General features: G+C 39.5%; 1 pseudogene; it reads left to right on the top strand.

The window, feature by feature from the left end:
* The window catches only part of LOC147569364 (cellulose synthase-like protein G3), a 43920-nt pseudogene that overhangs the window by 24335 nt on the left and 2768 nt on the right, over positions 1-16817 (top strand).

The raw sequence follows: 16817 nt of genomic DNA, 5'->3' as shown, positions 1-16817 counted from the left end.
TCCATCCCTTTCATAGACCATGTGTTGTTTCCGTATAGTCTGCGTCTAGGTACTGCCATGGGCCAACATGAATAGACCTAAACTTTGTTTTTCTTCAATTTTAATGAGATAGCTATTTGTCTATTTTATTGAAATTTCTTATGATAGCTTATGTTTGTTTTTTGATGAAAGATAGCTTATGTTTGTTAGTATATTATATGAATTTTATCAATTTTAATTTGATCAGTTGTTAGTCATAGTTTAATTGTCAAATTATAACATTAAATAGAGAAAAAGTATCAGATCGAGTATTTTTAACTTATAATAAAGATGTTATAGCTTGTAGATGATCACTGATCAATAATTGTGCATTCCATCTTAGCTTCAGACAAGTATACAATTATAGTTTATATCATTTTGGTTTCAACGGTACCTCCTTTAAATCTCTCATTATGGTACCATATTAGACTATTTAACTTGTATTAGTTCTTCTAATTGAGAATGTCTCTTACAAGATGGCACTTTCACTCTATTATTATGTAAGACTGCTTAATTATCTTGTTACTTCTCTAAACAGTTCCATTAGTAGGTTTGAAACCCAATTTTCTACATCACTACCCTCATTAAAACAGACTCAAAAGATTTACAAGATGTTACTCGTTCATTTGAGGCCTTGGGGCTTAAGGGGACCACTGGACATGATAATATGAAAAGTATAGCACATTTCGGTTGAAAGATAATCTCATCAAACCACATGTGAGAGGCAGTTTGAAGACGGTGCTTGCAATTGGCTTTGTGACATAGGCGCTTTCACATTGTGGCAGTTTCCAAATTAAGGCAAGATAGAGTATTGGCGGTTTTAATTTCAATTGGCGGTTTGTGTAATTGGCTGTGTCAATTGGCGGTTTCAATTGGAGTCGGTTTCAAATTGGTTTCTAAATTATCGGTTTATAATATATAAATAGGGGTTGAGTGCTTTGTAATCAAAACATCAACAAACAACTCAATAACAACTCTTTCTAGAGAGAGCTAGAGAGCGAGCAAGTGAGAGAGATTTTGTTCATAGTTTTGAGCGGTGTTTAATTTCTCGGTCGTCGAAGATTTAGTATAGAAGGTTAATTTCTATACGGTACAATCTTGGGATGAACTTGCGGGTTGTATGAGTCGTCTTCATCTATCCTTCAATAAAGATTTCTTGTTCACCCGAGGACGTAGGCTTTAAGCCGAACCTCGTTAAATTCTGTTTGCATATTTAGTTTTGGCATAGCTTTTCGATTAATCTTCATAATCGGATCAATTTCTAGGATAGGTTCGATAGCTTTCGCGACTTTTAGTTATAACAATTGGTATCAGAGCCTTGTTGAGATTGAACGAAGGAGAAGATGGGATCCAGAAGTGGTACGGTCAAAGCAGGGAAATATGAAATAGAGAATTCAATGGGAAAAACGATTTTTCTTATTGGCGGATGCAGATGAAAAATCTGTTAATCTCGCAGAAATTGCACAAGACGTTGACGGGAAAGAAACCAGGAAATATGTCAGATGAGGATTGGGAGGAGTTAGATCTCGAAGCACGGGCCACCATTATGTTGTGTCTTGAGAGGGACGTGGCGTTCCTAGTAGACGGAGAAGCAACGGCGACGAGTGTGTGGTTAAAGCTAGAAAGCAATTTCATGACGAAAACATTAACGAATCGGGTCTACTTAAAATCCAAATTATTCACATGTAGAATGGAAGAGGGTTCTTCTATTCAGGAATATGTGTATAGGTTTGACAGGATTATCTCAGATTTGAAGGATATCGATGTTAAGGTTGAGGATGAGGACCAAGCCCTCATATTGTTACTTTCATTGCCTAAATCCTATGAGAACCTTGTTCAAACTTTGATGCTTGTTGGTGACAGTCTAAGCATGGAAGAGACGAGAAATTCGTTATTAGCGGATGACCTTCGTAAGGTTGCTACTAACAGTATGACGTCGGGTGGAGTAGACAAGGAACAAGCACAAGGGTTGTTTGCAACAAAAGGGAGGAGTAATGAAAGGGGAAAGGGAAAGGGCGGGAAATCTAGATCAAAATCTAGAGGCTCTTTCAAGAAAACGTGCTTTAGTTGTGGTGAGCTTGACCACTTTAAAGCGGCTTGTCCAAAGAGAAAGTTGAAGCAAAAGAACGAAGGCTATAAGGAGAAACAAGAGATGCAAGAGGCGGGATATGTGTCAGAAGAGGCGGACGAATGTTTCTCGATGACAGAGACGTCTGAGAAGATCTCCGATAAGTGGATGCTTGATTCAGGGGCGTCACACCACATGTGTCCAAATAGGGAGTGGTTTACTACCTATAGGAGTATAGATGGTGGTACAGTTATACTGGGTGATGATAGTATATGTAAAACCGTGGGACTCGGAACAATACGTATCAAGATGCACGATGGAGTGGTGAGAACATTGACGGACGTAAGACACATACCCGATTTGCAGAAAAATCTAATTTCCCTTGGTGTGTTGGAGCGGAACGGCTGTAAGATAATTATAGAGAATGGCTCCATAAGAGTCGTTAAGGGTTCTTTGGTGGTAATGAGAGGTACTCATTACGGTAATTTATACAAACTTTTGGGGACAACAATTACGGGAGATGTAGCAGTAGGAATCAGTGGAAGAGATCCAACGGCTAGTACGAGGCTTTGGCATATGCACCTTGGGCATATGGCAGAAAAGGGTCTATCTTTGATGTGCGGGAAAGGCTTGTTGAAGGACATGAAGAAGCCTTGCATGGAATTTTGTGAGCATTGTGTGTTCGGGAAGGCACACAGGGTAACGTTCTCTTCAAGTAAGCACAAGAGCAAAGAGGTATTAGACTACGTACATACCGATGTCTGCGGACCGGGAAAGTTACCTTCCAAGGGTGGTTCTAGGTATTTTGTTACATTCGTTGATGATCATTCGGGATTTGTCTGGCTTTATTTTCTGAAGCATAAGAATGAGGTATTCAACACATTCCTGGTGTGGAAAGCAATGGTTGAGAACAAAACTGGTCGAACGCTGAAGACGTTCAGGTCGGATAATGAGACCGAGTACACGGATGGGGCATTCAAGGAGTTTTGTAATCAGAAAGGCATTGTGAGGCACTGGACAGTAGTAAACACACCTCAACAGAATGGAGTCGCAGAGAGATTGAACCGTACACTACTTGAGAAGGCTAGATGTATGCGCTCTAATTCGGGATTAGGCGTAGAATGGTGGGCAGAATCTGTTGCTACAGCTTGTTATATTGTGAACAGGTCTCCACATTCTTCTTTAGATGGCGGCATACCTTACGAGGTGTGGTCAGGTGAACATGCAGATTACGGGAAACTTAAGGTTTTCGATTGTACGGCCTATTACCATGTTAAAGGTAACAAACTTGACAATAGAGCAAAGAAAGCAATTTTCTTAGGATATGCTACAGGAGTCAAGGGTTATCGGCTATGGTGTACGGAAGACAAGAAGTTTGTAATCAGCAGAGATGTAGTGTTTGATGAGTCATCTATGGTAGCTACGGGGAAAGCTACGGTGCCTAGTTGTGGTGATGTTGGGTCTACTAAAGCTCAAGTAGTGGAAGTAGAAGCCGAAGACCAACGGGTTTCTAGGAATCATGATCAGGTGGAGCATCAGGATAATACTCAGGATGAGGAAATTGATGAACCCGATCATGAGGAGGTTCAAGGGGAAGGTACACAAGTTTTACAACAACAACAGCAGGATGTTTCGGTACACACTAGGCCAAAACGGTTATATAAGCCGGTACAGAGGTTAGGGTCAGACAAACCTCTTAGGCATTACGGGCAGGCAAATCTGGTTGAATATGCACTCTCGGTGGAAGACGACGAGCCGGTCACCTTCAAACAAGCTATTACCGCGGAGGAAAGAGAGAGTTGGTTGGTTGCTATGCAAGAAGAGATGGAGTCTCTTCACAAGAACAAGACATGGGAGGTTGTCCCATTGCCCGAAGGTAAGTCTGTTATTGGTTGTAAATGGGTGTACAAGAAGAAAGAGGATTCTTCCCAGATCAAGGGTACAAGGTATAAGGCCAGACTAGTGGCCAAGGATTATGCACAGAAAGAAGGGGTCGACTACAATGAGATTTTCTCACCAGTCGTGAAACATACTTCTATTCGGGTGCTATTGAGTATTGTTGCTCACAAGGATCTTGAGCTGGAACAACTCGATGTTAAAACCGCCTTCTTGCACGGAGATTTGGAAGAAGAAATTTATATGGCTCAACCTGAGGGATACAAGGTTAAGGGCAAAGAAAATCAAGTATGTCGTTTGAGGAAGTCTCTTTACGGATTAAAACAATCCCCTCGCCAATGGTACAAACGATTTGATTTTTTCATGCTAAAACATGGTTTTCGCAGAAGTGACTATGATTGTTGTGTATACATCAAGAAGCTTCGCGAAGGTGACTTTATTTATCTCCTTTTGTATGTGGATGACATGCTTATTGCTTCTCGAAGCATGGTGGAGATAGATAAGTTGAAATCTCAACTCAGTCAAGAGTTTGAGATGAAAGACATGGGCGCTGCAAAGAAGATACTGGGAATGGAGATTAAGAGAGAGCGGTCAAGTAAGAAACTGTACTTGAATCAGAAAGGTTATATCGAACGAGTAGTTTCTCGGTTCGGGATGCAGAATGCGAAGGCGGTGTCAACACCTTTGGCACCACACTTCAGGCTCTCGGGAAAACAATCTCCCACTACTACGGTGGAGAAGGATCATATGGATCGTGTACCGTATGCTAGTGCAGTTGGCAGTTTGATGTACGCTATGGTGTGTACTCGTCTAGATATTTCACAGGCGGTCAGTGTGGTTAGCAGGTTTATGGCAAATCCGGGGAAGACACATTGGGAAGCTGTGAAGTGGGTCTTGAGGTACTTGAAGGGCACCGTTGATACGGGTTTGTGCTTTGGTGGAGACACATGTCAGGTAAGCGGTTACGCTGTCATAGAAGAAGGTGATGTTTCTCTCATAAAGGTACACACAGATGAGAATCCCGCGGACATGTTGACTAAAGTGGTGACGTGTAGCAAGTTTCAGCATTGCTTGGAATTGCTACAAATCGGCTCGTGTTAAGTTGTCCGAAAGGGCGTAATGGCGACAAGGTAAACTTTATGTGAAGGGTTGGTAGAACTACGGTAGGCTTGATCTTGTAAAAGCGTACGTAGGCAACCATGGTCATATGGTGCAGTCGGATGAAGTTACTAGAAGCAGATATATCTTACAAGGAGTATCCTGGTGTTCGTCCAAAATTTGAAGTATATCAAATTGTGTACGAGGTGGAGAATTGTGAGAGGCAGTTTAAAGACGGTGCTTGCAATTAGCTTTGTGACATAGGCGGTTTCACATTGTGGCAGTTTCCAAATTAAGGCAAGATAGAGTATTGGCGGTTTTAATTTCAATTGGTGGTTTGTGTGATTGGCTGTGTCAATTGGCGGTTTCAATTGGAGTCGGTTTCAAATTGGTTTCTAAATTATCGGTTTATAATATATATAAATAGGGGTTGAGTGCTTTGTAATCAAAACATCAACAAACAACTCAATAACAACTCTTTCTAGAGAGAGCTAGAGAGCGAGCAAGTGAGAGAGATTTTGTTCATAGTTTTGAGCGGTGTTTAATTTCTCGGTCGTCGAAGATTTAGTATAGAAGGTTAATTTCTATACGGTACCATCTTGGGACGAACTTGCGGGTTGTGTGAGTCGTCTTCATCTATCCTTCAATAAAGATTTCTTGTTCGCCCGAGGACGTAGGCTTTAAGCCGAACCTCGTTAAATTCTGTTTGCATATTTAGTTTTGGCATAGCTTTTCGATTAATCTTCATAATCGGATCAATTTCTAGGATAGGTTCGATAGCTTCCGCGACTTTTAGTTATAACACCACATGATTTCACGTGGTAGGTGGTCCAATATATTATACTCCATTGAATCGAAATGGTCATATTTTTTTTTGTTGAAATCGAAATGGTCACACTTTAGGTTGATAAATTTCTATTACTTTAGTGTTTACTAAGTCAACAATATTGTTAGAGTATAGTAGCCTTGGTGTAAGGTGTAGGTGAGGTGTAATATAAGAATTGTGTTTTCTTTTGTTGTTTCACTGTTAAGTACTAACGGCAGAGTTCGTTAATTGTAATTGCTCTTCGAGCTGTATTCATTAGTATAAAATAAGAAGGTGTTGACTCATTTTTTAGTAACACAATTGAGAATCAAAATCATTTGTTGTTCAGAATTATCTCTCAAGTAAAGTTCTATCATGGTATCAGATTAGGTTTTCCACAACCAAGCTTCCGCGGTCGTTTTTCCATGGCTTCTCCTTCTTCTCCACCATCTTCTTCTTTGCAAGCTGGTTCTTCCACATCGATGTCAAATTCTTTTTTGCCGATCTCCAATATTTCTCACTTTGTCGCTGAAAAATTGGATGATTTCAATTACTTGATCTGGAAAGATCAGATTGAAACCTTGCTTATTAGCACAGATCTCATCGGATTTATTGATGGCACAAATCCAGAACCTACTCAATTCATAACTATTGATGACAAATTGGTGAGCAATCCTGAGTATCTTTCATGGTGGAAGAAGGATAGCTTTGTAAAGTCGTGTCTCAAGGCGACTTTCTCTCACTCCATCTCATCAGATGTTCTCGGCTTACGGACTTTGATTGAAATTTGGAAACATCTTGAACAAGTGTTTGTCGAAGCTTTTGAAGCAAAGCAAACTCAATTGCGTAATCAATTTCAGAGGATGAAGAAAGGTAACCTTTCTGTTACTGATTATCTTCGTCAAGTTAAATCTGTCGCAGACTCGTTAAATGCCATAAACGATAAAGTAAGCGAGTCTGAATTGATTCGTACTGTGTTGAATGGATTAGGAAAGGAATTTCATCATTTTGTTATTACAGTTCAACATAGATCTGGTAAATTAACCTATCCTGAACTCAGATCTCGATTACTTAGTCATAAACAATGACTTCTTGAGCAATCTGAAGATGATGAGCTTCCTGAAACCACAGCCTTTTACTCCAAAACCTCTTCATCTAATCAACATCATCACAAGTCATCAAAATCTCACCACTATACAAATAACAATCCAAATTCCAATTCAAATAACCATAACTATCCAAATAACAATACAAATAACTATCCAAATACCAATACAAATAGCCATAACTATCCAAATAACGATACATATAACTCAAAACCTCAACAACAACTTACAAATCAACATACCTATAACTACAACCATCATCAATCTTTTCAACAACCAGTAGCCAACTCGAAATCACATAATCAGGCTCCACAATCTGATTCCAAATTCAAAAACATGGCTCAGGTTGCACAAGATTTTGATTTCAGTCAAGTTCCTTGTGGAATTTGTCATAAGTGGGGACACCTAACTAGCAAGTGCTATTATAGGTATGCTTCCTCAAATAACAACAATCAAAATATGGCAACACAGTTTGCAGGTATGACTTTTAACCCCGCTTCATCATCTTCGTCCGATGACAAAAGAAATCAACACTTTTTCGCTGGTATTCATGTTAGAGTGGCTCGCAATTTACAACATTCATCTCCGTCATCTGCTGATGACAAGATCATGGCTCTGACTTGTTCTACCACTGAAGTTTCTCCGGACAAGGATTGTTCATCTGTTGCTTACTCTACAAACTTGTCTCCCTGGTTAAATGATACTGGAGCGTCCAGTCATATTACAAACAATGCAACCATTATTCATGATCCCAAGGCCTATACTGATTCTGACCAGATACAAATAGGTGATGGCAAACTTCTAGATATTACACACACAGGAACTGCTATTATGTCTACTGGTTCAAAGGACTTTGAGCTAAATGATGTTCTTCTTGTTCCAAATATCACTCGCAGTCTTCTTTCGGTTGGCAAATTTACTAAGGACATTTGGTGTTCTATTGAGTTTCTTTCATGGGGTTATCAAATCAAAGATCTTCAAAGTGGAGTTCTCTTGGCTGAAGGTAATGAGTCTAACAACTTATACCCTCTTAATTTGGATTTTAAACCTTCCCCTAATATGCCAACTGTTGCGTCTACGGCTTTATCCGCTATTCAAGCTCCAACCTCTGTTTGGCACAACCGGCTTGGTCATTCAGTCAATAAGGTTATACAAAGTCTTCAGCATTCCCAGAATTCTGATGCTCACTCCCTATTACTCATGGTTTACGTAGCAAACTTCTTCCTGCGTCGCAGTCTTCGTTTGAGGGGGACTGTTAGAGTATAGTAGCATTGGTGTAAGGTGTAGCTGAGGTGTAATAAAAGAATTGTGTTTTCTTTTGTTGTTTCACTGTTAAGGACTAACGGCAGAGTCCGTTAATTGTAATTGCTCTTCGAGTTGTATTCATTAGTATAAATAAGAAGGTGTTGTCTCATTTTTGAGTAACACATTTTGAATTTGTTGTTCAGAATTATCTCTCAAGTAAAGTTCTATCAAATATATCTCAAGATCCACAAAAAAAAAAAAAAATTAAAGGTAGATTTTTTATATTTTGTAAATGTTTTTTTTTTTGTTGAAAGATATTTTGTAAATGTTTGGGTGGCTGAACTTGGTAGGACCAACCATAGACACAAATTTTTGTCTCAAAGTTTTTTAAACAAAAATCTCACTTCTAACAAAATGAAAAGTTTGGCTGTATCTTGACTTCTTTTATGACCACATGTCCACATTGACAAGTATATCAAGATTAATTTTCAATATTGGACCTCTCTTGGTTTGACTAACATGATTGATGTTAACCGTGGGATTTTTCTGATCTAGATTATGTACGAAACGATGAAGATAAAGGTAGAGAGTGCTGTTGAGAGAGGCTCTGTTGTCGATGAGTATATTAAAACGGATGAGGAATGTCAAGTTTTCAACAAATGGGCGGCTGGATTTTCTCGTCAAGATCATCCCACTGTAATTCAGGTATTAAGATAATGACCAACTCGACTCAGTCAACACTTCAGATCTGAGTCAAAACTGAGTTGAATCGGTTGTAGATAATATTGCCGAATGAAAATCAATAGTTTGAAATGTCAAAATGGCATCTTGTTTGTTAACAGGTTTTGTTAGAGAGTGAGAAAGACAAAGGATTGGTTTTGGTTTTTGAGGAGAGAGAAGGAGCCGAGTGACGTAAGCCAGGCGACTCCCCACTTTCCCCTTTTCCCAACTGTGAAACCCTAATTTTCATTTATCAAGCTCCATCTCGAAGCATTTAAGCTTCATAAAACTGTAATTAGACCTCTCAATAGACATATCAAACTAGTAGGGACCCTAGGAAGATACATCTACCAACTGATTCGGCTAAAAATGATAGATCTACGGTGATCACGAGGTAATTTGTACAAGTGTGAGTACAAGGAAGACGAAGAGACAATACCATCTAGGAAAAAGCAATAGACGGGTGAAGAACAATCAACGCACATACACTAACCGAGGTACGTCTGAATCTCTCTTAATTAATTCTTACAGTTTGATCTAACATGTGTCATACTTAGTCTGTGAGAATTGGATTGTTCATCTTCCCCCCTCCTTGCATGGCCCGAACCGAAGTGTTAGTTACTCCTGGCTGCTTCCCCTTGGTGGTTACTTTGACCCTCTGCACAACCCTCTCTCTCCCTTATTCCCGAGAAGAAAGTATAATGATCGTCTGGGGTTTTCAAGATCTTTCGTGGTGGCAGGTCTCAAAGATCTTTTTTGGAGGGTACCGAGAACTGAGTCTTTATTCCATTCTCTTCTATTTATTCTCTCGGTTTTCATCTTCTTCTCCTAACCATCCTGCGAAAGTGACTTTTATCTTTCCCCTATCTCTTTTAATGTCGTCTCGATCTTCTGAGATCGACATTGAAAAGCTCTCTAATAGCATGGCCATCCAGCTTAACCTGTCGGAGTATGGCAACCTAACCATAACGTACCCAAAACCAGCAGAAGATATAGAGCTCCAAGAGATTACTTCGGGTTTTGTGGCAAGATTATGTTGCCACTACAACTATGGAATAGTTTCATTAGGAGAAACCTATCTTATCAGTCCAAATTTTTCAGAGAGTGTAAAATCGATCCGGTCAACATGGGTCATAACTACTTCTCGATCCAGCCTAGGAACAGTATTGTGATGAATGAGATAAATCAAGGGAGACCTTGGATTATCAGAGGTCTGTTAGTGGTAATGCAGGAAGTGGAATTTCCGTTATCAGGAGAGCTCCCTGTTCTAATGCAAGAGCCAATGTGGTGCAGCTTTACTGGTCTCCCCTCATCGATTCAGAATCAACATGATCTGGAGATAATTTTTTCGTGCATGGGTAGAATAATGCAGGTTCAGCCTAAAAACTTTAGCATGGTGAAGAATTCATACATTAGAATTCAGTTCATGTATGATGTTCGCACACCACTCTTAGCTACCCTCAATTCGATCTTCACTGATGGAGGTAAGCCGGTCAACTTCAGCTATGCTCGTTTTCCTAAAGCTATATGTCATGTATGTAGGATCATAGAGCATCCCATTACCCCCTGTATTCGTCCTAGTTTTCAGCAAGCTTTCTCCCCTATGGAAGTAATCCCTCCTATCCCCTCTACCCCTCCTACTTGGGCAATCTCTGTTGCCACAGCCCCAATGAATCAGGAGTCTCCTATTCCTCCACATGAGCTGTTCCAGTACAGAGGTAAGAGAAAAGAAGGTCACTCACTGATTGAGGTTAAAGTGGAAGAGGGTGAATTCAGAGATTATCAGAAGAAGAAACAAAGGGAGTTGTTGAGAGGAGGTAGTTCGTCGGGGGTCACTAGAAAGAGCTACAGGTCCTCATGTAATTCATCTGACTCATTGAGTTTGTCCCCCATCATTCCAGATAGTTGGTATTGTCCTTTTCCTGAATCAGTGGACAGCCAGGAGGAAAGAAGAAGGCATCTTTTTGCTGACTCTCTCTTAGAGTCTCCTGAAAAGAACTTAAATGCAAAGGGGGTGGGTGAAGATGGGCAGTCCAATTCTCAATCTTAGCTTGGTGGTGTAGTCCTTGTGTGCTGGTTTTATGTTGGTTACTTTTAATCTTGTTATTACTATAGTTTATTTTGTTTCTAGTCTGTGTGATCAGGTCAGTATGCAGCTGTTTAGTGTCGATTAGTATAAGATAATCGACTTCTTTTGTTTATATCAATGTTTAGTCAGCTGCTATGCTTAAGTAGTTTTATGTCCTGTAATGTTTTGAGAATAGTGGTTTTACGTATGAAGTTGTAAGCTTTGGGACTGTTAAGTTGATGGTTTAGTAGTATTTGGATGTTTTAGTTCTTCATGTGGTTTTTTAGTTACATTTTAGTTTTGTTGAAATAGCTATACTTTTGTTGTTAGTAGATAATCTGCAGATTTCTTCTTTCTCCTGTTTTTGATTTTTCGTTCCTTCTGCTTAACCTCTTAGTGTTTAGTGGTGTTCTTCATCTGGCCTCTTTAGTTTTCCTGCTAGTGGGTGGGTTTAGTTTCCTGTCTGTTGGGCTTGAGTTAGGGGAGGTGCCCCTAGATTTTGTTCCTTATGGAGCATCCGACTATCTTAAGCTGGAATATTAGAGGCACCTCCACTTTTATAACCAAGAAACATCTTCTTAACTTAGTTCGCAAACACCATCCCGACCTTATCTTCCTGTCGGAAACGAAGAACAAGACGTCCACTATCCACAAAAACATACCGTTATCCAAGGAGTATGATAGTTACATGGTGGAACCAAAGAACAAATCCGGAGGTCTCGCTCTGTATTGGAAGCATCACTTAAAAGTTCAAGTTGACTACTCGGATAGCAATATGATTCAAGTCAATCTTAGTGACCTCAACAATAACAACCCTATCAATATTACGGGTTTTTATGGGTCCCCTTACAGTAAAAACAAGATCAAGCCCTGGAAGATCCTCAGAGATCTTAATGTTAATAGAGACTCTCCTTGGATCATGATCGGCGATTTGAATTGCATTCTGGACAAAGGGGAAAAGGAGGGAGGGAATAAAGGGACGAATTCGAATATTGATAGAGTAAAGGAGATCATTAGTGACCTTCATCTTCTTGATATCGGTTTTCAGGGTAATCCTTTCACCTGGAGTAACAAGCAATATGGGGAAAATCTAATTCAGGAAAGATTAGATAGGGCCCTCGCTAACCACTCTTGGCTGCATAAATTTAACTCTTATGGTATTTTGCACTTAGACACAGTGGGATCGGACCATCTACCCATTCTTCTGGAGAGTAAAGAGTCTAGTTTTAGTAAACCTAAACCTTTTAAATTCATTAGAACTTGGATGTCGCATCCAGAGTGTTATAACTACATAGAGGACAACTGGAAAAAGATAAAGAACAACAACAGACATAATAATATCCAGAATGACCTTAGAAAGTTAAGCTCTAAACTTACCATCTGGAATAAAAGAGTGTTTGGTAATATAGAGAATAACATCAACCGGATCATCAAAGAGCTCCAAACCACTAGAACTAAAGAAGAATTCAACATCCTAAACCTGGAACTCGAAGAGTGGTACAATTATCAGGAGAGTCTCTGGAAGGAAAAATCAAGAGACAAGTTTATCAACTTGGGAGATAAGAATACCAAATTTTTCCACTCTCAGGCCATTCAACGCAATAGAAACAATAAGATCAGGGCAATCAAGAATAGCAACGGCGATTGGACTGAGGAGGTGGCAGAAATACAAGAGACATTTACCTCTCATCTCCTCAACATCAATACGACCATTAATCCTAGAGATGATTCGAATCTGAATAATATGTTTCATCATACCATTTCTCAGGAGCAGAATGAAAACCTCATTACCACCCCTAACGCTGAGGAAATTGATTGGGCTATCAAGAGTTTGAAAAAGGAGGCGGCTCCTGGTCCCGATGGGTACCCCCCTTCTTCTTTCAAGCTAATTAGGAGACTGTTAAGGCAGATATTTATGATCTGGTAAAAAAAAAAATTTCCACGGGTTTGCTCCCATCGGATATCAATCACACGAATATCTGTCTTATCCCGAAAACTCCCACCCCCCAGACCCCAGCGGATTATCGTCCGATTAGTCTTCTTAATACCACTTACAAAGTCATAACTAAAATTCTGGCGGAGAGATTCAAAGCCACTCTGAACCCTATCATTTCTCCCTTCCAAGCGGCCTATGTTCCGGGGAGGCAAATCGCTGATAACATCATCATGGGTCAAGAGATTATTCACTCGTTTAAGAAGATGAAAGGTCCTCATAGCTACTTTGGTCTTAAGCTTGACATGTCGAAAGCTTTCGATAGGGTAGAATGGAAATTTATAGCTGAGGTTATGAGAAGTCTTGGTTATGATGAACATTGGATCAAGCTAATCAATGTTTGTATCTCCACCTCGTCTATGTCTGTAGTGATTAATGGTAGGCCGGGAGTTACATTCTATCCTACTAGGGGTATTAGGCAAGGAGACCCGCTATCTCCCTTCCTGTTTACATTAGTCATGGAAGGGCTTAGTAGGAGACTCAAAGCTCAGAGGGGTCAGAATAGTTTCAAAGGTTTTCCCACGCCTCATTTGGACCAGGAGATTTCTCACCTTCTCTTTGCTGATGACTGTATTATTTTTGGTCAGAATTCTATAGAGAACATTCATAACCTTAAGGATATTCTTCAGGATTTCGGGGAGACTTCTGGCCAAATGATTAATTTTGCCAAATCTAATATCTTCTACTCTAAAAACTCCCACCCCAAGTTTAAACGTATCATTATGAGAACCTTAAAAGTTAAACAGGCAGCTACTTCGGAAAAATATCTGGGAGCGCAGCTTTTCATAGGAGCGCAGAAGACGAAGGTTTTCAAGGATATTCTCGATCAAATCAATAACAAGCTGAACAAATGGAGTCACTCTTTCCTCTCTCAGGCAGGTCGCACGCTGGTCATTTCGGCCGTAGCTGCTGCCGTACCCCGATATCAGATGCAGTGCTTTGCCATTCCGAAAGGAATTACAAAAAGCATCAAGTCCGTCCAACGGAATTTCTGGTGGGGTAAAGCTAAAGGTATTTGCACCAAAGCGTGGTCGCATATTTGCCTCCCCAAAAACCAGGGAGGTTTAGGTATTCATCTCCCAGAGATAGACAATAGTGCGCTGATTGCTAAAATGGCATGGCGCCTCAGGACTGAACCGGAAGCGATATGGGCCAAGCTTATCAAAGCGAAATACTTTCATAACAAGAACACTCCGGGACTGGCCAAAAGCCATCATTCATGGAACTGGAAAACCATCAGAAAATATTATAATATGGTGAATGATTTAGCTACCTGGGAAGTCAATTCGGGCGAAGAGGTAAATATCTGGACTGACAGTTGGATCCCCGATCTTAACACTCCACTCACTAATGTTAACAACTCCCCCCTTACTAAAGTGGCACAGCTGATCAATAATAACGAATGGAACGAAGATATTCTCAGGGTAACTTTTGATACCCATACGATTAATCTTATCAAAACTTTACCCATTAATCAGGAAGGAAAAGATCAATTGAAATGGAAGCTTACCAAGACGGGTAAATTTACTGTAGCCTCGATGTATAAGTATCTTACTAGCAGCAATACCACGAACACCCCGATTACGCGCAACTGGAATTTCATTTGGAACCTCCCGACCGTCCCTCGTATAAAAAATTTTATTTGGAAGGTTTGCAACGCTGCTCTCCCGGTGAGAGGCAGAATTGGTAAATATATAGGTAACATGTACAACTGCCCCAACTGCAATATTTTCGAATCTATTGAACATGCTCTTTTACACTGTGCCTTAGCCAAAAACATTTGGTTCTATTTCGATATAATCTCAGAGAATATTTTATCCATATCGGACTGGATATTCTCTTGGGAAGGGAATGGGAATCTCTGCTACACCAAAGGTAACATCCATCTTTCTACAGTACTTTGGGTGCTATGGAAAGTGAGGTGTGATCACTGCTTTCAACATGAGATAAATGAGTTACATAACATTATTAAAATGATTGAAAACTACCCGAACTTAAACAAAAAACCTAGTAAAAAGGATAGTAAATTTAATCTTTCTACTGATGATGAAAAATGGTCCCCACCGCCGAATAATATGATAAAGATTAACGTTGACGCCTCTTTTATTGACATTTCATCTTATATGGGTATTAGCATAATTGCACATAACGATAAATCCAAATTCATCGGAGCTCAAGTTAAATCTAGTAGGGCGAGAAATAGTGAAGAATGTGAAGCCAAGGCTATCCTTCTTGGAATGGAATGGGCCTTGGAGATGAATCACCAGTCCGTAATCTTAGAAAGCGATAATATTAATCTTATAAATCATCTTTGTAATGACAAACATGCAGTTCAATGGCAATCTATCTTGCACATAAAGAAAATCAAGTCTTACATTCACCAGTTCCAGAAGATCAACTTCCAGTATACGAGGAGAAAGCTAAATCATAATGCAGATAAATTAGCAAAATGGGCGAGAAAGAATCGAAGAGATAAAGTGTGGAGGAATGTTCCTTGTATTTTAGTTAATAAGTATTGTAATAACGTTTTGATTTAATCTAATGATATCTATTTCAACAAAAAAAAAAAAAAAAAAAAAAGAAAGACAAAGACGTCATGGGCCATGATATGCCAAATCTTGTGTATGTCTCTAGAGAGAAGAGCAAGGCTTCCTCACACCGCTTCAAGGCAGGAGCTCTTAACGTTCTCGTAAGTTATTTCAGAAACATTACTTTCACACGTATATAAAGTGAAATTGATTTTTGCACATCTTTCATCTTTTAAAAAGAAACAAAAACTGATTTCTATACATGTAGTAATGACAGTTTTTATTTCGGGAATGCTACGTTCACGGATGGAATTGACGAAATAAATTACGGAATGACGTGGCAATGCAAATTTGAAAGTTTGACCACATCTTAGCCGTTAAATCCGGACGGTCCAGATTTAATTTTCATAACTTTCCCACGTCACCCCATTCCTTCCCACGTTATTCTATCTCCTCCCAAATGAAGACTTTAGAGAGAGAGAGAGTAACTCAGACTTTAAAGAGACCGAAGAAGAAAGACAAATCTTATTTCTGATTTCAGAAGGTGGCCAATACGTGGACAACCGTTTTTCTTATATGGACAACTATTTTCGGGTCGGATGCGAGTCAACTATGCTTGACTTAGTTGACTTTTATTTAATAAGGGGACAACTCCATAAAGTCCTAAATATTTACAATTACTAATTTGTGGACTCGCTAACAAATATTAAAACAATAATTGACATTATTAACTTGATGATCATAAACAAGTGAAAGTTTTCTACTCGGTTCTACAGTGAAATAAGATCAGAATTCCTAAACAGAAACCATACCTTCACAAATAGATTTCCAATCTTTCTCTCTCTACTTTATATTATTTATAACTAGAACAAGAAGTAGTTGTGGGTACTAATAGGTAGTTAGATTCAGATTCTAGAGCTTTTACAAATTAGGTTGCTTCTTCGTCTTCTTCAATTGATGGCATTGTTGATGATCTTTCTCTAGGTTTCTACGAACCTTTTGCTAGTGGCGGCCGCGGTGGCATTTGGTCATCTTTTGTTCGATCAATTAGCTATAACCTTCCAATTCCACACGAAATGGGTATGGTGGTCTTCGCAGCGACGTCCTGATCCATTCATCTCTCACAGCCACCAAAACCAGAGCCACCAGTCAATTAACAATTCCGGCAACAAGTCTTCCACTTCCACCACAGCATTAGGAATAAGAGTTATAACTCAACATCGTGTGGTGAAGGCCGTTCTCAATTGTGATAAAACATCAATAGTTACCCAA

Source organism: Eschscholzia californica, unplaced genomic scaffold, assembly GCF_041429995.1.
Source record: "Eschscholzia californica isolate CP2 unplaced genomic scaffold, dmEscCali1.0.p SCAF_1, whole genome shotgun sequence".
NCBI classification, from domain to species: Eukaryota; Viridiplantae; Streptophyta; class Magnoliopsida; order Ranunculales; family Papaveraceae; genus Eschscholzia; species Eschscholzia californica.
Note: the sequence above shows the minus strand (reverse complement) of the source record. Positions and strands in the feature narration are given on the sequence as shown.